The 25,296-nt window shown below is 36.3% G+C and overlaps 1 protein-coding gene across 1 annotated transcript in view; it reads right to left on the reverse strand.

Moving 5' to 3' along the window:
- The window catches only part of LOC306863764 (ciliary neurotrophic factor receptor subunit alpha-like), a 174,195-nt gene extending 150,647 nt beyond the window's left edge, over positions 1-23,548 (reverse strand). Inside the window, exon 1 of the mRNA XM_079407314.1 lies at positions 23,275-23,548. The gene's annotated coding sequence lies outside the window, so the exon portion shown is untranslated. The remainder of the gene's footprint in view (positions 1-23,274) is intronic.
- Positions 23,549-25,296: the final 1,748 nt, after the last annotated feature.

A 25,296-nucleotide genomic window follows, 5' to 3' on the forward strand; every position in this document is an offset into this window, starting at 1 on the left:
CAGTACATATATTACAACCTGTAAATGTGCAGACAGTTTATCAACTTTTTACAACACCACCAACAGCACTGCTCATCCAATCAGAACTTCCTTTTTCTATAGTCTAAATTATCCGTTAAGAAAACATATATTTTCATGAATGTAGACCTTGCAGCCATAATTTTCCAACCTAATCTGCCCAGCCTAAAACACTTTTAAGCTTGAATCTCAGATGCACTTTTCCTATGACTGATGCATGTAAGTGCTCAATAGATCAGATATCATACAGTGACATTTTCTGCTTATCGCACGAGCTCTGATGTGGCTTGAGCGATTCTTACCCAGCTAAAAAGAGCCCAAGAGATGACCACGGCCTTGAGAAGATTAGTGAGCACTTTTACACGTGAGACAGGGACAGTGCATTATCAATGACAGTGCATTACTGTAGCACGGCCGTGTACAACAGCAGACTTACAACTGTTAGCATACTGCAGAGCAGATGGTCCGAAAGACTACTCAAACGGTCAACGCAGCATGACCGCACAAGACTGATTATTATGTTTAAATAAATCCAACCATATTTGCATTATTTCCAGAAGGTATATTTAACTATTTATTTATGTGTGAGGGACAGCAGTGCGCATAAGACCTATCTTTGTAACGGAGACTCAATATTCATAACTATACACACCACACTGAACATTTCTCATTACACATGCTCATAGATTCTTAATGCATATCCTAAACTCTACTCTATATTCAAACTGAGAGTTAGGTTTTTATTCAGTAATTTATTTTATTCATGTTTTTTTATTTTATTTTTTTATAAATATTTATTATTCATTTATTATATAAATATATATTTTTTCCCCAAATTGACCTTCTAAAATGTCTCATTGTACTGTCAATTTGTTTTGTTGTGTTTTATTTATTTTATTATTTATTTTATTATTATTATTATTCCTTTTTTTTCCACTTTCACCTTCTAAAGTAAAACTAACCCTGATATAAATTGTTTATTTATTTGTATCTATTTTTGTTTTTGTTTTTCTTTCTTTCTTTCTTTCTTTATTCAACACTGACAAGGACAAAAATATCTATCTATCTATCTATCTATCTATCTATCTATCTATCTATCTATCTATCTATCTATCTATCTATCTATCTATCTATCTATCTATCTATCTATCTATCTATCTATCTGTCTGTAATTTATTGTTAATTTGTTTATTCATTATTTTTTCTTTCCCTCCACGTTGATATCTTCAGCAAAATATATAAGCCTGCTATTTTATTTTATTTTATTGTATTTTATCAAATAAATAAACAAACAAACATGGCTTTATTAATTTAATGTCACTTTACTGTTTATTTTCTTTTTTTTCTATTTTTTGTTGTTGTTTTATTATTTTATTATATTTTTATTTATTCATTTAGAACAGGGAATAGGGATAGGTATGTGCTGAAATGGGTGATGTAAATTAGAAACCTGGATACAATCAGACAAGCTTTGATTATCCGAAGTGCAGCACAGCATCCAAACAGTGTATCAGACACAATATCAGTCCATTTCCTCGATACTCCCATCCCCCAACACAACTGGCAACTACAAAGACCCCCGGTGAACTTTGCCACGGCATTCGGGACAGTTAGTCACGGCGGCGGGGAAAGTGCCTTAACTGAGTTTTGCTAAAGCGAGCGAGACAAGAGCAGGAGGATGGATTACACCATGTATCAGCGGTCAGGACAGAAGGGCTATCTGGCCAGGGATGTTGTAGATTACATGCAAGAACACCGTAAACCAACAGAGCCAGATGGAGTCAAAGAAATTAATCACGTAGGCAGTAAAAACAGTCCGTCAGATGTTCCCAGCTAACACAACTAGCCATTTGTTTCAGTAGTGTTTGAATATTCAAATGCTGCATTGTACCATTTGAATATTCAATCACTATGATGCCACAAATGATCTATTGACTTTCATTAAAACACCCCTGCTGAAAAAGATATTGCTTAAGGTAGTCTAAAAAGTAACTAAAGGTGGTTAACAAGTCCAAACTCGTCTCCCAGAATGGTCAAGCTGGCATTTAACTGGTTTAGCCGGTCAACCAGCTGATCTCCCAGCCTAACTGATCCATCACACTCGCATGGCAATTCATAACGATTTCACGTTTTGGCAAATTGGTGGCTAACTGACATGAATTTGTAGAATCTGATTTGTACCTTCATGCTTATTTTTCTTCTAAAATCTTTTTTTTCTTTACAATGTTATTTGTATGGAAACATACGATTTAAAAAAAAAAAAAAGAAAGTTGATTGTAAAATTCATACCAAATCACCATACCATAAAACATGCTTATCTTTCCACATGAATTGTGGTGCCACTAGATGTGTGTTTCCCATACAACAATGTAACTCGTTGCTGAAATACCATAGTGCGATGCATCGTTGGAGAAATTAACTAGCTAGTCAGACCGTTTTGCAAAACTGTATTTCTGTAATGACACCTCTTGGCAAGTTTAGCATGGTAATTTACATGACAATGTTAATATGTTTGGTCTTGGCAGAATAGATCTACTACGATGCTGTCCCATATATAACATACATGACATTACCCCATAGCAGATTTATACAGGGTGGAGCTGGGGGAGGCGGAGGGTTTCGAAAAAGCAGAGCAACTGCTAGAGCAAGCAAATTTGAATATTGAGCAGCAAGCTCATTGGCTGGCGATGTGAAAAGTAACCAATCAGCTACACCATGTGAACAATGTTGTGATTCTATCAGATTGAGCTAAACCTATCGGCCTGCTCCATCTAGAGCTTCATGACCGAACTTTGTATTAACATGTTCGCAACTCTAATATTTGAACCAAGTGGGTTCAACAATATAAGACTGTCATTAAGGTTGTCGCAACTAATGTCAGATATTTATAGTTAATTCTCACAAAACATTTTCACTGACCAAAGTCTGGTCAGTGAAGCTACGAATGTGAATCTCACAAGCTACGAATGTGAATCCGACACAACCATCTCAAAAATGTGTACAAATCACACCAAGCCATACCCATCCCAGAAAAACGTTTAGCGTCGGGTACATGCGGTCTGCTCTGGTTACAAAGCGAGCACACAGAGCAGCTCTCGTGGCAGCCGGCCGTCACTGTCATTCCTCTCATTTCAGGAAATGCAATACTCTGTTTAAGTGCTTTCATCACTTGCCAAGGCAACAGACATAGAAACACAGCAAAACAAATGTGAGCATGACGTCACATGATGTTGGCTTGTATTCAACCATGTAACGACAATCTTCCTCTCACCACCAGCTGCAAATATCAACACTGTCTGGTGGTCCGTGAGCAAAACGACCCGGCAGAGTTCGGGTTATGTTAATGCCATCATATTTTCAGAACATGTTTTGGAAATATGTTGGCATACTTATGTTTCAGAAGACATAACAAGATATACGATTTTGTCTTACCTAGCAACTAGTGCTGGGTGGTATGACTAAAACCTTACTACTGACTTTTACGTACTATATATTACAATTTAAAATAACTGTTTTCTATTTCAATATATTTTAAAATGTATATTTTCCCGTGAAGCAGAGCTGAATGTTCAGCCTCATTACGCCAGTCTTCAGTGATCCTTCAAATAATTATTATTATATGCTGATTTGCTGCTCAAGAAACATTTCTTATGTTGAAATATATTTTGTGGAAACCACTTTGTTTCAGTGTTTCTCAATGAATAGAAAGTAAAATAACATCATATAATAAAAAATAAAAAAATGACAACATAAGCAACAAAATTTCTAAAGTAAGATTATAAGATTATAAAATATAAATATATAAAAATAAAATATTAATATTCAAAATATTATTTAAAAAAAACTAATGGTAACTCAATTATAGTACAATAACACTGTTTTAGTATTGTTTTATCAGTCGTTGTATTCTTAGTCATAATTCAAAACCATAAAAGCTAGGACAGGAAGATATTAAGGGAAATGAGAGCATAGAAAAAGTGAAAGAAATAGATTTATTATTATTATTATTTAATGTGTCCATACTGAATAAAAGCATTCAGTTCTTTAAAAAGTATTTATATATTACTGATAATAATTTTCAATAATATAATATATTACTGATGTTATAGATATTATATACACACATTTTATTTGTTTGCTATGTTTAACCAACTGAACATAATCTAGATGTTTCGAGGATCTCATTACTCTGGCAAAATACCATTTATTATTTGATCAGCTTCGGTCATTCAGTATGCACTGAGCATCGGGCAGGAAATGCATTTGTTCCTGCCTGCTCATGTTTGGCAAGAGAGAGGGACAGAAACAGCTCAGAGCGCATTTCTTCCTGGGCATGTTACATTTTTTGTTTGACATTGAAGCAAACACATTTTAATGGATGTTGGTCCGCATGTATCAGTGTGTCACTGCCGCTGATAGAACTGTAAAGCAGGTGAAAGTGCTTAGTGCGGAAAGACTGGGAGGGAGGTGCTGATACGTCCGGCTTTCTGGAACACTCAGCTCTGCCGAGACGCGAGCAGACACTCGCCTTGTGGGTGTCACCAGCTGTGCTTTCCCGCTCGAGTGCTTCTGCAAACATTTCAAAAATCACCTTTTTTTTTCCTTTGGATAAAGACACTATTGCACAAACAACAGCCCAAACAGAATTGGAAGAGTTCACACCTAAACCAGACAGATGGACCGGCTGGCAAACACTTTTTACGCTGCCTTTTGACAGCTCAGCATCTGTGTGACACACAACAGTGTTACTCTTTGATAAATGCCAAATATGCAAGGAGACTGGCCGACAGTTGAGGTTTAGTGTTTTCTTGCTATTCACATAATTTAGTAAAAGCAAAAAAAGAAAACAAACCACCAAACCAATCAAAGCAGAAAGTGATGTGGGTTATCATTCCAATCAGTACATTTCACACAGGGTCTACATACTTAATTAGGTTGCTAGGGTGTGCTGGGTTGTTGCTAGGGCATTTCTATGCCATTGCTATATTGCTTTAAGTGGTTGCTAGGTGGTTTCTAAGGTGTTTGCTGGGGTATTTATACAGTGTTCTGGGTGGTCCCTAGATAGTAGACACATGTTTGCTAGGTATTCCTTTGTATGTGGCTGCTAGGGTGTTCTAGGTGGTTGCTAGGGGATTGTCATGCAATGGTATGATGTTCCAAGTGGTTGCTAAGTGGTTTCTAGGATGTTTGTGTGGTCGCTGGGGCATTGCCACAGTGTTCTGTGTGGTTCCTGGGTTGTAGACAAGTGTTTGCTAGGTGTTCCTTTGTATGTGGTTGCTAGGGTGTTGTGGGTGGTTGCTATGGGATTGTGATGCGGTTGATATGTTTTTTTGGTGGTTGCTCTAGCAGTTGGCAGGCAGTTGTTACGTGGTTGCAATTGGGTTTTGGGTGGTTTCTATGTTATTACTATGGTGTTCTGTGTGGTTCTCCGGGTGTAGCTAGGTGGTTGTTGGGCATTCCAACACATTTGATTGCTATGGTGTTCTATGTGGTTGCTAGGAGATTTCTATGTGGTTAATATTGTGTTACAGGTGGTTCAACTAGGTGTTTATCAGGGTGCTCTTTGTGGTTGCTAAGCAGATGGTAGGGTGTTGGTAGGTGGTTGCTAAGGCATGATTATGCAGTTGCTATATTGGTGTAGATAGTAAGTGGGGTGCTCTGGTTGCTGCTATGGTGTAGATAAGTGGTTGCTAGGTGTTCCTGCATATGTGGTTGCTACAATATTGCAGGTGGTTTTTAAGGGATTGGTTTGTGGCTTATTTGGTTTAATTGGAGGTTGCAAAGAAATTGGTGGGGTGTTCTGGTTTGTTCATTCTCTGTAACTAGGTGGTTGCTAGGCGTTCCTATTTGATTGCTAGGGTGTTTTAGTTGGTTGCTAGGGGACTGCTATGCAGTTTATATTGTGTTATGAGTGTTGTTCCAGGTGGTTCTTACAGTGTAACTAGGTGTTACTATATACCAGGGGTGGTGAACTCCGGTCCTGGAGAGCTGCAGCCCTGCAGAGTTCAGAGTTCCTAATAAAAACTCACCTACTTGTAGCTTCCTAGTAATTCTTCAGACCTTGATTAGCTTGTTCGGGTGTGTTTGATTAGGGTTGAAGCAAAACTCTGCAGGGCTGCGCCTCTCCAGGAACGACGTTCGCCACCCCTGCTATAAACAGTTCTACAATTTACAGTGTTACTATAATGTTTTAATGATTGCTATGGTATTCGTGTGGTTGGTTGCTTTTTTTTTTTGTCTACCAGAGACTAATTGTCTAATCTCCTTGAAAAGCAATAGTCACTCAACAAGACACATGATTTTATGTATCGGTCATGTCCATAAGATAGACATTTAATACTCAGTAATAGGCTGACATGTTGGGTATTACATACACCTCCAAGACCACTTAATCAATAATAGATAAGAGCATGGGATCAGTTGGATCCATGTATGACCTGTGCAAGGCTAAACACAAGCAGATTAATAAATCCATTCTGTTAAACAGGAAAACACTGCGAACATAAAGAATGTTCTGATCCAGACACTCGCAAGTGACTGTCTGGTCAGCAGTCGCCCCACTGTGAGGCCACAGAAGGTCATCTGGACATATAATTGATAGCCAATGCTGACCTGCCCTGCGCAAGACATCCCTGTTCGGCAAGTTTATGAGATCCCCTGATTTAATAGGACCATTTATTGGGCAATGCAATGTCAGTTAGGTCACGGCCGTTGAGGTGAACCGGTGGGAATCAATTAATGAGTACACAGGTAGCTGCCAAGTCTATGATCAGCAGAGATTATGCAGCAGCGGTGGGTGAAAAATGCTATTGCGCTAAACATCTGTGCACTGAGGGATGCTGGGGGCATTTGACCTTTCTCATGCTGTATGTTAACTCAGTAATGTTTTTGACTCCGATTAAAGTTTTAGGTTTTTTTCAGCAAGAAACCCAATGATGGAAATGATGCCAAGTTTGGCTGGTTTTGATCCTGAGTTTGAAGTGGTTTGTTTTGTATGCTGTGATATATATACCACATATGTTGCTGGATTGATGTCTCACCGCCGATATTGGTTGCTTTAAGGATTTGCTTCAGATAAGACAGACTTTTGTATACAGTTATTTATTTTGACATTTTAGTCATCTGCTGCAAACCGTGACATCAGAGTAAAATTGTCAAGTTATTTTTAGTTGGTCACATCATATTTAGATGGGCATATATTGGGAAGTTAAAGGACTATTTCAGGTTCAGTACACATTAAGACGTTCAATGAACAGCATGTTAATAACAATGACAAATGTTTTATTTGAAAAAAAAAAGGTTATGTGAAGCTCGTCAATGGGGGCAATTTTTGAAGGATTTAAAATCAGAAATTTGTATTTCATTTTTATGAAATGCATTTTTAAGGTAGTCAACATTATAGCATACATGGTTGTTCTGAAATATTTCCTTTATTGCTTTAGAAAACATCTAAATTAATTTTACAACTATACATTTAAACGTGCATTTGAAAAGAGCATACGCTTGTGACATGGCAGATAGCAACAGTTGCTAAGGTAGAATTGGTCAGCAACCTTTTTAAGGGCCAACTGCAGGTTCAAATTAATTTCTCATGATATATGTCAACATATATTCCCTGTTCAGTCAATTTTGCATCCAAACATAGGAAGCAAATCTGGGAAGCTAACTGAAAGGGGAAGCTAATGGCTTGTCCAGTGATATTCAGTGACACCTTTATCAGTCCAAACTATTTAGCCGCTCATCTCTGTCGCCTCTTATTCTCTTCTTCATTAACTTCTCTGGCGTTCTTTGTGCAAGCTAAATAAGCTCCGTTCTCTTTTCCTCATTCTTCTCTAAAGCTTCAACTCAACATTTAATTGCTCTCTGTGAAATAGAGGTGAAATGTGAGTGTCAAAGATCTAATTGGATGGAGATGGGAAAATACCCAAATTGGCCCCAAACTTGCGCTGGTAGCCACATTATTTTGGCAGTGTAACTAATCTCAATCTTATTTAAAATGCTAATGAGACAGCTAATACTGATCTTCAGTTACAGCTCTACCCTGGTGCTGGCACATTAATTACATTGGCACCGTGACAAAGAGTCTGATTGGTTCTCTTTTAATATGGCCGTTTTGACTATATGCCATTATGCTTTAAGTGATATATGTGCGTTGCCATCACATGCCACCATAAATGGCAGTTTTTAGTGGTTTTCTATAGTTACGCTATTGGCTTGATAAAGGTGTCATGCTCTGTTGTTTTTCGATTGGTCAGTGTTTACAAGGACACCAAAATATGGCTGTCAGCAATGTCCTTCATCTAGACAAAGCATTCCCCACCCTCTGTATGGTTGACGCACAAATGAAGACTCAGACAGCGGAGGATCTGCTCAGTAAGGGGATTTTAAGGGTATATGAGAGGTAGGCACAGGAGGTGCCCATATAAGATCATTACAAAGTGCATTAAAATGCTATTTAATCTGCTAGCACTGCATTCTCTAAAGTGGTGTTCATCGGTTAAGTCCAAATCTACACTTGCACCTCAGACTCCGGAGTTTTGAAGCATGCAATATGTATATTTTCTGTATAAAGTTATATCCAATTTTGCAACAAAAATTACTATATAAACATTTAAATTATATAAGCAACCTCCAAAACCTCATTAATGTCATTTTATATTACATTTCTGACATACAAATTAGCAAAAGGCTGGTAAATGTGTTAAATCAATTGCTACCATCAACCATGTCACATTTCTGAATGCATTTTTTATTTATGTTTTACTTCAAGGGATAATTCACACAAAAATGTAATTTTCGTCATTTTACTCAATCAAATATATATATATATATATATATATAAGAATGTCAGTAACCAAACATTTGCCGGTAGCCATTGACTTCTACAGTATAAGAAGTAATATAGAATTATTATATGGAAGTCAATGGGTACCGTCAACTGTTTGGTTACCAACATTCTTTAAAATCTCAGAAGCAGAAAAAATAAACTAATGCAGGTTTAGAATGCAGGTAAGTAAATGACAGAATTTTAGGTGAACTATAACTTTAAACATTATTTATGCAATATGTCTGTTTTTTTATTAACTACTAAAAATGACATCCATTTTACTGATTAAGCCATTAACTGTTAAATCGTATGCAATCCAGGACAAGATTAGCATCACATGAATAAACATCATATAGATTGCATCTCGCATATTCCAGTTTGTGGTGCAACCTAATCGGCATTTTTTGACTCTCTCTTATCAATGTGAGCATATCTCCATGACTTATTTTCCTCTCATTAACACACATCTCCTCCCTAACCACCATCCTCAGCCAGCATAAAATGTCAGTAAACAACTAATTTATCATAGTTTGTCAGCACTGCCTCCTGCTCTGCTGAGAACATCTAACCTTGCTTCAAGAGTTCACATGTGATGTGGAAAGCGATAAACAGGTTTGGCTTGCCGTCGGTAATAGAAGGTTCCTGCATTAGATGCAATTGAAGTTCAAAGCTTCCTCTTTGACACAGCAGCAGAGAAAATGGAGATTGAGGTTTCGGGAGCGACGGATTGACGGATCCCGAGATGGATTGTCGGGGTGAGCTAAAGTAAGCAGCACTTTATGTTCAAGTTTAAGGTCGTAATTAGGGTTGCCAAGCATTCCATATATCATTCGGTATTTCAGGGCACATAATTATGTTCGGGATTTAATCCAAATGGACGCAATTTGTTCAGTATAAAGGCATTTGAATCAGTTTCACATGCAGGTGTTTAGGTTACAAAATACAGATCAATCTGCAAATCATTTTTCAACAGTCGTAGGTTTATCCATCTGATTAGACCGAGCACCAAAATTTGCTATCAAACTAATCTCCGAAGGCTGTGTCGCAGGTTGACAAAATCCCTCAATCCCATCTTCAAAAGTGTATTAATGTCTCTCAAGCACCCCGGAGGTGAAGCAAGCTTAAGTGTAAAGTCCCTGTCTGCACCTCCTCCGTGCTAAGAGCACCGCTGTGTCGTAATGTGCCGCCTTAACATTAACTAGGACAAACTTGGCATTTACATGCCCTCAACTTTGTTTTAAGCTGATTTTAGCAGTGAAGCGTTGATGCTTTAGATTAATGCATCTGACAGGTGTATCGCATGTCAAAGACAATCCGAAAGCCAAAATGCATATTAGCATAATAGCTTATCACAATATGAGTTTGGTTTGTGAGCCTTGATGTTTATTGCCTAGGCAACATCCTAACTGAACCTCATAAGTAACTGATTTGGAACAAAATCAGCATCATATACTTTCCAGTAAGGGTTGGCATGTTGCTAAACTAATACTTTAAACATAAAAAAATGCAGAGTTTCTGTAAAATGCACCTTTTAACCTCAAAATCTGATTGAGAACAGCTGTTTTGTATGATTTTAAGGCAATGCTAATTGGACAAACATCATGTGGGACGCATCTTCCATTCTAATTTTAATTTGTGGAGTGATCTAATCATCATCTTCCCACATGAGCTCTTTTGACTTCTTCTCCTGATGCGAAGTCTGTTCAAAAACACAAGCTGCTTTTGAAATAGACTTTAGATTGCATGTGTGTCTGTGGTGATTTCAAATGCTGCCTATGTAGGTAGCATACTTGGTTTTGAAACAAAGCCTACACCTGAGCATTACCTTAACAAATCAGCCAAGAAAACTGAAGAAAAAAAAAAATCCTTGATAGAACAGTTGTTAGTCTTAATTAGTCTAATCACTTTTGCATCATAACTTGCATGTGTTGAATGTGCGCTTGATTACCTGAGAGCCCAAGACGTTGAGTGGGAAAAATCAAGCTCTTGCCAATTAAGTTACTACAGGTTTTTCAAATGTAGTCCACAAACCAACCCTTCCCTCAGCGTTAGTGTGATTCCTTGTTTATATATTTGTGTGCCATTTCTCATCAAGGTTAATTTTTCACTAGCTCTGCATGGCCAGACTCTCACTGCTATCAAGTCATGTTGGAAAGATCATATTTATGAGATGAATGAACATGAGTGGCATTGAAATGTTGTAATTATAAGATTTTCTTTGAGTCCAGAATTGGCCGTATGTATCAATTAAATAACCATTTCTGAAGCAAACTGGTATTGGTATTAACCAAGATTTAACCCTCTGGGGTCGGCTGTCTCCCTGGCGAGACAAGTTCATTTTTTTTCTTATCAGTGCAAAAGACACTAAAAATACTCTGTTGATTTTGGTCACACAAATAAGTGTTACACATCAATTGAAACTTTTAAGTGTCTACTTTTTTTTGTGTACACTCACGATTACAACAAAACTTTGTGGTTTTGGAAAAAAAGTATATAAAATATATACATGATATTAACATGCTCACAAATGTTTTTTTTTTGGTGGTTTGTATTTAATTGAATCAGGTACCTGAACCACAGATGAATCCTGCTGACTTTCTTCAAACTGTTTTTCTCTGAGAGCTCTGTACCAACATCAGATATTCAACTACACTGATATTCTATGGTAAAACAAGATCCTTGACATCTGATTTTTTTTTTTTTTCTTGAATCCATGGAAATAAGCAGAAACACTTAAATAACACGTAAATATCAGGTATGATTTACTTGTTTCACTTGTTGAACAGAATCTGTTGCAGGAATGAGTTAAAGTCTGTTCACATCTCTGTGGTTAGATCAGTGTGCACAATAATGTGTCTTTGACCTTCATTATGTATGTTTTGATTATACTGTGTTGTAAATAAAATACCAAATAATAAAAAAAAAAAAAAAAAAAATTTCAATTTCCTCACACTCTCTCTTACCTGCCTCAGTCACAGTCACGCTGATGTCCTATTAGCAGCTTTAGGGGAGGGCCCTTTGTCTCTCAGGTGAAAATCACTTAATATTCAAGCCTATTACCACTCCCTCGCATATTGACTTTCGATCGCAAAACATGTCTTTAAAAATTTCAATCAATATATTGTTTTCTGTGAATGAGTAAGCTGAATGATTTTCACATAATTGTGAAGTAAATATTCTAGCCTACAAGACTGATTACACAAAAGTCTTATTCAGGACTATGTGGTGTGGGTTTTATGGCCTTATTTCAGCTACATTTGTTTCCACAAAACTTACTAACCACGCATAATATTTTTTTTCTAAAAAATGCAAACATGTACATCGATCTTGGTCACATATTATTGTAGCACAGTTTGTGCTGAATACAAAAAAAAAATACATGTTGGTCAATAGTATATTATAAGTAGCTGAAATAAGCACAAATTATCAAAACATCTCAAGGGCCCCAAAATCACCTCAGACCCCAGAATAGTGGATGTTAACTGATGTTATGTTGGTGCACATATTATATTTGTGCAGGAGAAGAAAATATACACTAATTATTATTAATACACAGATAGTATTATTAATAATAATAATAATTATTATTATTATTGTTATTAATAATAATAATTATTATTATTATTATTATCATTATTAACCATAAATAAATAAATACATACATTTTTATTCACACTATAAATGGAGGAATAAATAAATAAATAAGGTTTTATGGACAAATTAAAATAAATAAAAAAATAAATATTTTTTACTGGAATAAAGATCTCTCTCTCTCAGGTAAAATACACGCTGTTATATTTTCCACAACACCAGCACCTAAGCTGTTAAAGCGCTTAAATTACACACGCTTTAATGCAGTCTTGTCAACTGTTTTATTTTCAGCGACCATTAGTGCATTTGTTCCTCGCTATCATTGCCACTCGCTACTTAATCAGGATGTCTTATTATTTTGGGAGACATAAAAAGGACAAGTGCTGGTTTTGCAAGACGGCTATAAATTCAGCCCAGATTCTCACTTCCACCTGAGTTAAGCATTTGGCAAAACCGGCTCATTTTGGAAACAGGAAATCAACAGGAATATGTGGGGAAACTATTTGCGAGATAAGAGTTATGGTTTGTGTCGTAATTAATGAACCTCTTAAGGAGACTGCTTCCCTATGGAGTGAAGGAGGAATAATTATGGCCATAGAGACGGAGAGGAGGCCATTTCTCTAAGCAGATTAACTGCTTCCAATCATATCGCCCTACTTCATTATGATGATTAAGATCAGATGAAACAGTAAATAATCATTTATTTTTTTGACTGAAAAGTTCACAAAGGCTCAATAGAAAACAGACAGTGAAAGACACAATAAATATTTAAAAGATGATGAAGACTGATCTTAGTACGGACCAGCTACTTTTGCAATATTTATTTATTTTTTTTATGAGAGAGAGAGGGAGATAGAATACAAGGAGCTTCACGGGAGTTTGTAGTCACTTTCATTTATTTTTCCTCATGGTATAACGGCAACTTCTCTATTGGTGAATCTGTGGATGATGGGTAGTGTATATATATAATCATTAAAATACTTCTTAGATCATGGTAGGTCTGACTGAAAAGATTTAGACATAACTAAAACCGTTGTCCCTAGGGAGAAAATTCATATTTGTTTTTCAGATTGCACCTGTTCTATGATGAGTCAAAGAAGGAAAAAAAGAAAGAAAAAAAAAAAAAAAAAAAAAGTCAACACTTTTTGATATTTACATATTTTCACGTTTTGATCAAGCATTGAAATTTAAGATCTCATCTGAAGCACTCAAGATGATCTTTAGAAAATCTGAAATGTGTATTTCTGCACTTTACTTCTGTTCTGATTTTCAGGTTCTGTTCTGTTCCGTTCTATTCGTTTAATTTATTAACCACTTTACACGGACCAGTATATTTATTTTTTTATTAAAACCTAAGATGATTGTATTATTTTTATTTTGTAAATTATGTAATACATAATATATATGCAATATTAAAATTAATTTATGTGTACATTTTTCCTTTTATAAAATGACACTTACCGAGTGAAGCCATGTTAGTCAGATAAACCCCTAATGGGCAAACGGCAGGGGGTCCTAATTTTGAAAATATCATCAGCTGATGATGTCAGTGTGCTCAGCATGACATTTCACTGTAATCACAGTCCAATTATTTAAAACGCCGCAAAGACTCAAAGTAAATGACTTTCTTTTAACATTTGCCATCTGGTGACGAGATACAGTCATTTGGTACTCATTAAGTAGGCAGTTAAGCCACCTGGACACCGGCTCGCTCAGAGACGTCCTTGCAGCACTGTATATCACCCACATGTTGTGTTTTGATGGCATTGATTCGTCTCAGGCCTGACGAGGCAAAATCCATTGCTTTCGGAGCAATTAGAATGTCAGTATTTATCTGTTGATCTTTATAATGCCAGCAATTGTGATGAAACTATTAAGCAAACAGCAAAAAAAAATAAAAAATAAATAAAACATCTTAAACTGTAGTTACCACATGAAAGAACATTAATGTCACAGTCCAATTCTCACCATTAACAAACCTTTAACTAGGACTTTTGCCTCAATAAACTCCTAATTTGCTGTTTATTAATAACTAGTAAGGTAGTTGTTAAGTTCAGGTATTGGATAGGATTATGGATGTAGAATATGGTCATGAAGAGTGTGTGCTTTATACATACTAATAAACAGCCAATATGTTAATAATAGACATGCTAATAAGCAGCTAGTTAATAGTAAGAATTAGTCCCTTTAAGTGTTACCAACATTAACTGGCTTGTTTTTCCCCTCCCCTATAAAGAAGTCATAAAATTGTATTTTATTATTTATTTTATTTTATTGGTAAAGTTGCAACTGCAGTTGCTAGAGTCAAAAAAATATATTACTTTTGATGAAAGAGGATCTTTTATTTTATATTATTTTTATTTTGTTTTGTTTTGTTGCTAACGTTGCAACTGCAGTTTCTAGAATTGGCAAAATCATTACTTTTGATGAAAGGGAACATTTTATATTCTTTTATTAATTACAAAAAAAATATTTTTGTTTGTTTGTATTTTTAAATACAGTACTGTATATCACCTATATGTTGCATTCTGATGGCATTGATTTTACTTGTGCCTGACAAGTCAAAATCCATTGCTTTCAGAGCAATTACAATGTCAATATTTGAGAATATTTATTTTTCAATAATAAAGAACAATAAGTTGCATGATTGTGATGAAAGCAAAGAAAATCAAAACAAACAAACAAACCAACAGATAAGTGCATAATGTTTTTATATGTATATCTTAATTTATTTATTTATTTAACTGTACGTTTAACTTGCACATAAGCATAATGGTCTTTTGGAATGGACAGGGTTTATTTATTTATTTATTTATTTTTAATTTTTTTTATTAATTAATTAATTACAACATCGGCTGTGACACCGGCAAAGGATATACAGGTGCTGGTCATAAAATTAGAATATCATGAAAAAGTTGATTTATAACAACAGCAACTTAATTACACATAGTAAGAAATGGTTATAAAAACTGAAACAGAAGTGAAACAAGTTGTAGGAAAGAGGAAAAATCAAAAGTGATACTTACAGGTGCTGGTCATAAAATTAGAATATCATGAAAAAGTTGATTTATTTCAGTAATACCATTCAAAAAGTGAAACTTGTATATTAGATTCGTTCATTACACACAGACTGATATATTTCAAATGTTTATTTCCTTTAATTTTGACGATTATAACTGACAACTAATGAAAGTCCCAAATTCAGTATCTCAGAAAATTTGAATATTGTGAAAATGTTCAATATTGAAGACCCCTGGTGCCCCACTCTAATCAGCTAATTAACTCAAAACACCTGCAAAAGCCTTTAAATGGTCTCTCAGTCTAGTTCTGTAGGCTACACAATCACGGGGAAGACTGCTGACTTGACAGTTGTCCAAAAGACGACCATTGACACCTTGCACAAGGAGGGCAAGACACAAAAGGTCATTGCTAAAGAGGCTGGCTGTTCACAGAGCTCTGTGTCCAAGCATATTAATAGAGAGGCGAAGGGAAGGACAAGATGTGGTAGAAAAAAGTGTATAAGCAATAGGGATAACCGCACCCTGGAGAGGATTGTGAAAAAAAAAAAACATTCAAAAATGTGGGGGAGATTCACAAAGAGTGGACTGCAGCTGGAGTCAGTGCTTCAAGAACCACCACGCACAGACGTATGCAAGACATGGGTTTCAGCTGTCGCTTTCCTTGTGTCAAGCCACTCTTGAACAAGAGACAGCGTCAGAAGCGTCTTGACTGGACTGCTGCTGAGTGGTCCAAAGTTATGTTCTCTGATGAAAGTAAATTTTGCATTTCCTTTGGAAATCAAGGTCCCAGAGTCTGGAGGAAGCGAGGAGAGGCACATAATCCACGTTGCTTGAGGTCCAGTGTAAAGTTTCCACAGTCATTGATGGTTTGGGGTGCCATGTCATCTGCTGGTGTTGGTCCATTGTGTTTTCTGAGGTCCAAGGTCAACGCAGTTGTCTACCAGGAAGTTTTAGAGCACTTCATGCTTGGATGAAGATTTCTTTTTCCAACAGGACTTGGCACCTGCACACACTGCCAAAGCTACCAGTACCTGGTTTAAGGACCATGGTATCCCTGTTCTTGATTGGCCAGCAAACTCGCCTGACCTTAACCCCATAGAAAACCTATGGGGTATAGTGAAGAGGAAGATGCAATATGCCAGACCCAACAATTCAGAAGAGCTGAAGGCCACTATCAGAGCAACATGGGCTCTCATAACACCTGAGCAGTGCCACAGACTGATCGACTCCATGCCACGCCGCATTGCTGCAGTAATCCAGGCCAAAGGAGCCCCAACTAAATATTGAGTGCTGTACATGCTCATACTTTTCATGTTCATACTTTTCAGTTGGCCAACATTTCTAAAAATATTTTTTTTTGCATTGGTCTTAATTGATATTCTAATTTTCTGAGATACTGAATTTGGGACTTTCATTAGTTGTCAGTTATAATCATCAAAATTAAAGGAAATAAACATTTGAAATATATCAGTCTGTGTGTAATGAACGAATCTAATATACAAGTTTCACTTTTTGAATGGTATTACTGAAATAAATCAACTTTTTCATGATATTCTAATTTTATGACCAGCACCTGTAAGTATCACTTTTGATTGTTCCTCTTTCCTACAACTTGTTTCACTTCTGCTTCAGTTTTTATAACCATTTCTTACTATGTGTAATTAAGTTGCTGTTGTTGTTTTAAAACGTGTGCTTGGCTCAGTGTTGATGTCTGTATAGGTTGTTTATGCAGTTTTAGTTTTAATTTTAGTTTAATTTTAGTTTAGTACTTCATACTATATGGAAATGAAATAATATATATATATTGAATTCATTTTTATATGTGTATATTTTATTATTACATGTACTTGTTTTTTGGTGTTTGGCTTTTGTTACATTTTGTTGTTTTTCTATTTTGAATTGTTTTTAGCTTATTTTTTGTTTTCATTTAAATGTTTAGTATTGAAATGTTGTTGTATGCATTTGTCAATTTGATTTAATTTCTTTATTTTCTTAAATGTGTGTATATAGTATTTACAGAGTTTTGACTTTTAGTTGTAGCTACCTTTTCTTATTTGTAAGTCGCTTCAGAAAAAAGCATCTGCTAAATGACTAAAAGTAAAGTAAAGTCATTTATTTATTTCTTTTTATTTGAAACTTAGCGTATGTTTTCACAGTACAATGAACTGGTTCACCTTAAAATTGACTCCTTATGATATGACCCCTTCAAAAGGTCATTCGAGGAATTCACACAATTTTCCAAAGCAGCCGTAACTATTAAGCCACATTAATGAGAAGAAAGTATTTCTCTTGAAGGAAACAGCTCCTCGATGGAGGCACTAGCAGCTGTGGGCAGCAGGGAGCACAGCTAATTCAGTATGCTTAGTGAAAACAATCGTATCACACCCAGACTGCTAGGATTACAGGGCAGATCGAGTCCACCTGCAGGGCTTCACAGCACTGTTAATAAAGCCACCGTTTTCAATTAAAAGCCTTTTAAACACTCTAAATCTAATCATGCTTGCAGGTGACAATACAAGTTAACTTGGCATGTTAAGTTAAGAATAAGAAGAGAAGATTATTTTAAACGGATTTCACGATATCTAATCACCCGGGTTTGCCGACTGAATAGCTTCTGAGCGAAAGGGTAGACTTATGCAATATTGAACAGTCTTTTCTCACCATTAAGATGGTTTAATAGTGTTGTTCATTGTGAAGATGCATGGCAGTACTTGAGCTGCATTTTAAAAACACAATTTGCAACCTTGTTGTGCAGGAAACTAAATGTAATGCACGGTAGTTCTGTATGTAACAGTGAGCAGTAAAAGCAAAGACATTATACATGGAAACATTTATTGTTCATATACAGTATATCAGGGTTGGTAAATTTTTTTTTGTGTGTTTTCTCTGTCTTTCTTCTGCTCACCAAGGCTGTATTTATTTGATAAAAAAATATATATATAATAATAAAAATAACAGTAATATTGTGAGGTATTATTAAACTTAAATTTAATTGTTTGTTAAAATGCTATTTATTTCTGAGATGCAAAGCTGGATTTTCAGCATCATTACTCCTGTCTTCAGAGTCACATGATCCTTCAAAAATAATTATAATGTGCTGATCTGCTGCTCAAAAAAGTTTTTTTGTTTTTTTTATCATTGTGAAAGCAGTTGTGCTGTTTTATATTTTCATGGAAACTGTGATACTTTTTTTTTTTTTTTTTGGGGGGGGGGGGGGGGGGGGTTCTTCCAAAGAACAGCATTAATAAAAAAACAACAGCAACAACAACACATATATATATATATACTATGTATATATTAGAATGTTTTAAATGATGCAAACCAATGCTCAAAATAATTAAACTATTATCATAAAACTCCAAATTTTGCAAAGATTGAAGACAATGTAAAATAGTTGGCATATGTAAAGCATCAACTGAAAGCTATATTAATGCAACAAGTCGCATCTGAGAAACAATGTAAATCCTGATTCATGTTGATCCTCTTTCAGAACAATCTCAGCTTTATCTTGATTTGTTTGACACACGTCAACCTCTGTATTTTAGCATTTCTTCATGTTTCACTTTTACAAGTTCACTATGCCATCAACAGGTTACGAAAGAGGTACAAGATGTTGAATTCGTAAGAGAAACCAGGCAGCTTGTGCAGGACTAAGGCGCCACAAATGCAGCATGTCCAGGGGCCCTCAACCTTGACTATCTGCCAGGGTCCATAGTAGCCCATGCCGGGGCGTAAACAGAGAAATGTACCCTGGCATTTTCCACAGTCCACTCCAATCAGAGGCCAAATGGGGAATACTAATGCAATTAACGTTTCCCAGTCAACACAACGCCTCCCCCCTCATCCGAATTCTGCAAACCCCCTTCCCTTAATAACCAAGCGTACTTGCTATCAAAAGCAGTGGCACTAATAATACAGACATGCCATAAAAAGCCAAGGGGATGGATGGAAATTGGGCAAATAACTCTGCCCTAGATCGCTAACACGATTTGCAATGCACACGCTAAGAAGAGGTCCGTCTGTGATGGTTTCCCAAGTGAAGGAGGCTGGCTACTCTGATGGCATGATTTATTTATTCATTTCCCTTTCTCGTTTAATGGAAATATAAAAGCCTGCATTGATTAGAGTTTAAGGATCAGCAGTTAATAGATTAAAAGCTTGCGACGTAGCCAGAGAAGAGCCAGAGAGTTGTTTGGGTTACTATTTTCTGGTCGTCCTGTATTTTGCACTGTGCCTAGAGATACGGGTCACCCTTGTGCACTTACCTTGGACCGCCTTTCCTTGCTTAAATCTTTATCTACAGGTGCAAAAGCAATAGAGGTGGTCAGTAAATGACACTCGAAAGTTCAGGAACCAAATTTACCTCCAAGGCAACGGCAAAAGTGTCAACTCATTGAACTTTCAAAGACATGCTGGTGATCTTATGGCCTTCAGACTATAAATAAGTATGTATACTCTGTGTTTACTTTGGCAAGGGTCAAGATGTGTCTTTAAATAGAGTCTGGGATGGAGAACCTGGATCTGGTATTATAATGCTTCATGAACAGGAATGGAGCCATTGAGGAGAGGACCAAGGTTAAGTCACATCCTTGAGTTAAACAGGTCAGTTATGATCCAGGTAGTCTAATTTGGTAATAGTGGACGCTTTGTGGACGGGGTTAAGTGGAAGAATGATAGATTTCATGCAACCCAGGGATTAATTAATTTCAAGCAGAGCCAAATATTGAAGACTCCTTTGGGAGTTTGGTAGAGTCTATCTCATAAGCTTGTTAATGCTACCGTCAATTGTTATTGGATATTGGATGTTTATTAGTACTTATAAAGCACATATTAATGCCTTATTCTGCATGACCATATTTTAGATCCCTTAATCCTACCACACACCTAAACAGCCTTACTCACTATTAATAAGCAGTAAAATAAGGAGTTATTAAGGCAAAAGTAATCGTTAATAGTTAGTTAAGAGTGAGAGTTGGTCCAGTGTTTTTTTTTTTTTTTTTAATGAAAAAATTCAAGTTGCATATGTGAACTGAGCAAAAAGTGGTTAAAAAATTTCACTGCGTACAATACAACGCTGATGACAAAATTTGAACCACAGACTGTACGCACACCCTTAAATACCCCTGGTAAAATTCAAAATATGCTCTAGGCTTTACTGTCTTGCAAAAGCACTAGTATTTCCATCAGGAAGTGCAAATCTACTCTGTCTTTCTCTATATAAAAGTGATTTAAATATTAATTTTCATATAAAGACCCATGTGGAAGTCAAAACAAGACTTCTCGCATTTAAATGCATTTTAATGAATACTAATACAGCGCATGGGGTTGGCGGCATTCACATTCTCAATATCAAATGGTGGCAACATCACATTAGTTAGCTCAGTGAAGGGCAAAATTGGAAGAGTCAAGAAAATAACATAACTATTCATCTCGAAAATTCTTATTTACTGCATAAAATACACAGGCTTCAAATTCGCACGCAATTTAAATTATAAATAAATCAATCAAATGGTAATTGAATGAGCAGCAGATTACCAACACATCAAAACAGCTTTAACAACACAGTTCATAAAGATCACAGACTATTTCATCTCAGTGTGGCCCTGGCTCTGAAAATGAGAGCAGTGGGAAGCGTTTTCCTGGCGGATTCCTCAAGCACCAGCTTCTAATTTGTAGAATTTGTGTATGTTGGGGAAGAACGCATCGGCAGCCCCCGTTGTCTGTGATCAGCCTGCGTTCTGACATCTGTTTAAGGATGTTTATCCAATGGGTAAGTATGTTAAGGGAAATATTATGCTGGTGTTATTTTACTTTTCTTCTGTTTGAATCATAAACACGGCTCCGGGGCAGGACGGAGAGATTAGAGCGAAAAACGCGAGCATGGGGTCTCGAATCACACCCTGCGAGACGAATCCCTACCGTGATTCCAGACCTAAAGACATCCTGTTTAATCTGCCAATAGGAGTGTATTCATTTAATTAAGTCTAATGTAGCACGTGCACCGCACTTTAGCTCTTTTATTGAGTCTGCAACATTTTATTTACGTTCACACAAGCTCCCGGACCGGCGCGTGTTGCTCTTTTACTGCGTTTGTGTGGACGGAGTCAAACTAAAACCAGGTGCCAAGCTACAGGCTGCTCAGATGACAGCGAGAGCCCCTTTGGTGAAGGCTTTACGAACTGAAACGCTGCACAGAGAAAGCAGAGACCCTCATTTAAAAAGAAAAGTAGGTGTCCGGCAGCCATTCAGTCACCGCTCTCAATAAGGCATGAAACAGGGCGTCATTAAGGCAGTGTCAACCCTGCCAGCGTTAAGCTGACCCCCCTTAGGGCTAATGTGAGGAGGGCAGAGTCTTTAAAACCAAAGAGAAAGAGCTTTACCCCCGCAGCATGTCCCTGTGTTGCAGATAAAGAGTTTTAGCCCCCCAATAAATGGATGTTGCATCCCAATAAGTAAAAAAGACCAGTAGATATGCAAAATGCGGATGAACCTCATGAAACCTTTCAAGAACATGTCCAGGACATATTTTAATGTGCAATCAAAAGTAAGTAATACAAATATTATACTTTGCTTAATGAAAATGGATCTTCTTTCTTTGTAAGACTCGTTGCATTATGACATGACAATTTCAATAAATAATTAAAGCCGATAGATAGATAGATAGATAGATAGATAGATAGATAGATAGATAGATAGATAGATAGATAGATAGATAGATAGATAGATAGATAGATAGATAGATAGATTTTTGTTTATTTAAAAATGTTTGTTTGTTGATTTTTGGATTATTTTAAAATATATTTGTTAATATTTGTTAATAAATTTGCTGATATTTCTTACTTTTTAGTTCTTATTCTTAAAATTGAAATAAAATTAAAACAATACTTAAAATAATAAATAAACATTCTATAATTCAATCGGCATGCATTATGGTGATTTAATTTGTATAAATAAATAAATAAATAATAATACAAATAATAATAATAATATCTGATGTTTTCTTCATGAAAATGTATTTATTTTTTTTAATGTGACTCGGACAGGTTTCCTTGAGATGTCCACCCACAACGAAAGTCCAAGACACAGATGAAGAAAGTAAAGGCAGGGAAACCGGCAAGATACAAACCCAGCCAAAGAACAAAAAGCAGCAGCCCAAGCTAGGGATGGAGGAGGAGATGAGGAGATTTCTGCTAAAACTAATCAATCAGGTCCTGATAATGGCTTCCATGCAGGAGTGTTGACACTGGGTCAGATCTTCCCTTGACCCGCGCCTTCAGGGCAGCGGCTACAGAAAAGGCACAGATAACAGAAGCTGGGGCTAATTGTCTGCCTAGTGTCAGGGCTTTTCAAAGCCTCTCCACTTTCACTCGGTCGCCCGTCTTTCTCTCCCATTCCTCCGTACCCTGATCCTCACCCCCATCTCTCCTCTCTCCGGCGAACTGGCCACTTTGTTTGCCTCCTCTTCCCGGAGCGAGGCTGCGTGAATCACATTTCTTGCATGGTGCACGGCTGTCTAACACACTCGCTCGCATCCTTCTAACACGTGCATAACAGGCAGCGGAGAGCGAGTAGACGCTGCGGCTACGTGAACACTGTGACAACGGGTTCAACCTCAAGCAAACAGGAAATAATCCGTTAAGTGACATTTGCCAATTATTTGTTTATCCCAACAGCTTCCAAAATAGGAGTGCCAAAAAAAATCTGTCCATCTTTGCATGTCCCTCAGAGCACAAAACCAAATGGCATTGCATGCAACAAAACATTCCTGTTAAAAATGACTGACAGTTTATAAAGAAGAGATAGAATCAAGTTACTTACTTAAAAGCGTTTGCTTCCGTCTCTTGCCTTATCTTCCTCCGCTCCTTAATGCCTGTGTCTTGTCCTCTATAGCTGCACACAGATGTGAAAGTGTATGTGTGTGTTTGGGTAGATCAGAGAAGCTCCAGTACAGAAAGTTGCTGTTCTGTAGGCAAAGGCATGTAGTGTGTGTGCATGTGTGTGCGTCTCAAGCAAAGGCTCACACTGCACTGGCTGAAGGGAAACCAAAGCACTTTTAAACTCGCACTGGCTCCCCATGTGACCAGCTCACAGCAGCCAGTGAGGAATATATTAGTGTGGCTTCCTCTGTCCACATGCACCCCCTAGCCACTGTTGCAGGAAGTGTGCGCTGCCAGAGAGACAAACACACACGCGCGCAGTGACATATGCTTGCAATACGCAGGGCATGATTAACAAAAACACAAATGCAACCACCCAAAGAGAAATTTCTATTGCTCAGAGTTTGCTCTTTCATTGCTCAGGAGACTTAATGGGGTTTTCAGTCATGCCTTATTTAAGTGTCCGCTTTTTCTCAGATGTTACTCGTGAAGTTAGGCAAAAATTAGACCTTTGGAACAATTCGATTTTTTTAAATAAATAGCAGATTGAGCATAATTTGAGACAATGTTGAAATCTCTAAATCTTTTTTTTTTTTTTTTTATCTCCCTTTAATAACATTATTGTCTTGGAGAAAAAACTGAGATGCAAAAGAGATCTCATTAGACATATGTCCTCACTCTTGGCACTTACTGGGAAAAAAATTGGCATAGGTTTGTGGTTACTGCATTTTAAAACGCACAATATCTGAACTATCCAGATTGGAATTTGGGTTAGTTAAGAGGAATCGCTTGCTGGATGCATTTAAAGTATCCCCTAAAAGAATAAAATATAGGTGCTAAATAATATAAACATAAAAAAATATATAAATATAAATAGTGATAATTGTAAAGATTTGTAAGATCACATTTTTTTCTGTTTGATGTCTCTACAAATGTTTATCTACAAATTAAAAATCAAAGGAAACTTTAGATGAAACAAATAAAATATAAATAATATAAATATAAAAATATATCAATATAAATATTGATAATTGTAAAGATTTGTAAGATCATCTCTTTTTCTTTTTTTTTTCTTTTTGTTTTGGTGTTTCTACAACTGTTTATATAAAAATAAAAAAAATCAAAGGGAACTTGAGATCAAGCAAATAACTAAAAACAAACAACAAATATAACAAACAATGCACATGAAACTAAATATAATAAACAGTACACACCAGACAATGCAAAGCAAACATAAACAGCCTATACACCAAAAAAAAAACTAACTAAAAACCATCAGACTGAACATAATAAACAACACAAATAAAACACAACAATCAACAAACTTAAAAACAACACACCCTAAACAAAATATAATAAATAGTGCACACCAAACACAACAAACAATGCACAACAAACTGCTTATAGTACACCAAACATAACAACAAACTACAGGTTCAACATAATCTACGAAATCTACGAACGCACTTGAAATGCAACAATTAACACACACCAAACATAAAAATGCACACTAAACAGAGTGCAAACCAATCCGAATGGAAAATGCACACCCTAAATATTAAACAGACAACCCTAAAATCAAATAATAAACAATGTACAACAGTGAATGAATGAATATTACAAAATAGTCTTTCCACCAATCACAGTAATCAGCACCCCACTTCCTTTATCTGTCTCTCTCCGTTTATTTTTTTTATTTTTTTATTTTTTTATTTAAATCACATTTGAATTACAGCTCATCAGCACTTTATGCCCCCTCCTCTCTCTCTCTCTCTCTCTCTCTTCTGGGCTCTTGCTTCTATGCAAATGTGCCTCCTGAAACAATGGTCAGAATCTTAGCCGGATAAACACACATGGCGAGCATTTACAAATCAATACTCAGATCTCAGCAGGGCTGTGCATTAAACATGAGCTGCTCCACAGAAAAGCAAAGTCACTACTAGCCCTCCTATCAGTCTGCTCA

This window comes from Barbus barbus, assembly GCF_936440315.1.
Source record: "Barbus barbus genome assembly, chromosome: 45".
Classification (NCBI taxonomy): Eukaryota; Metazoa; Chordata; class Actinopteri; order Cypriniformes; family Cyprinidae; genus Barbus; species Barbus barbus.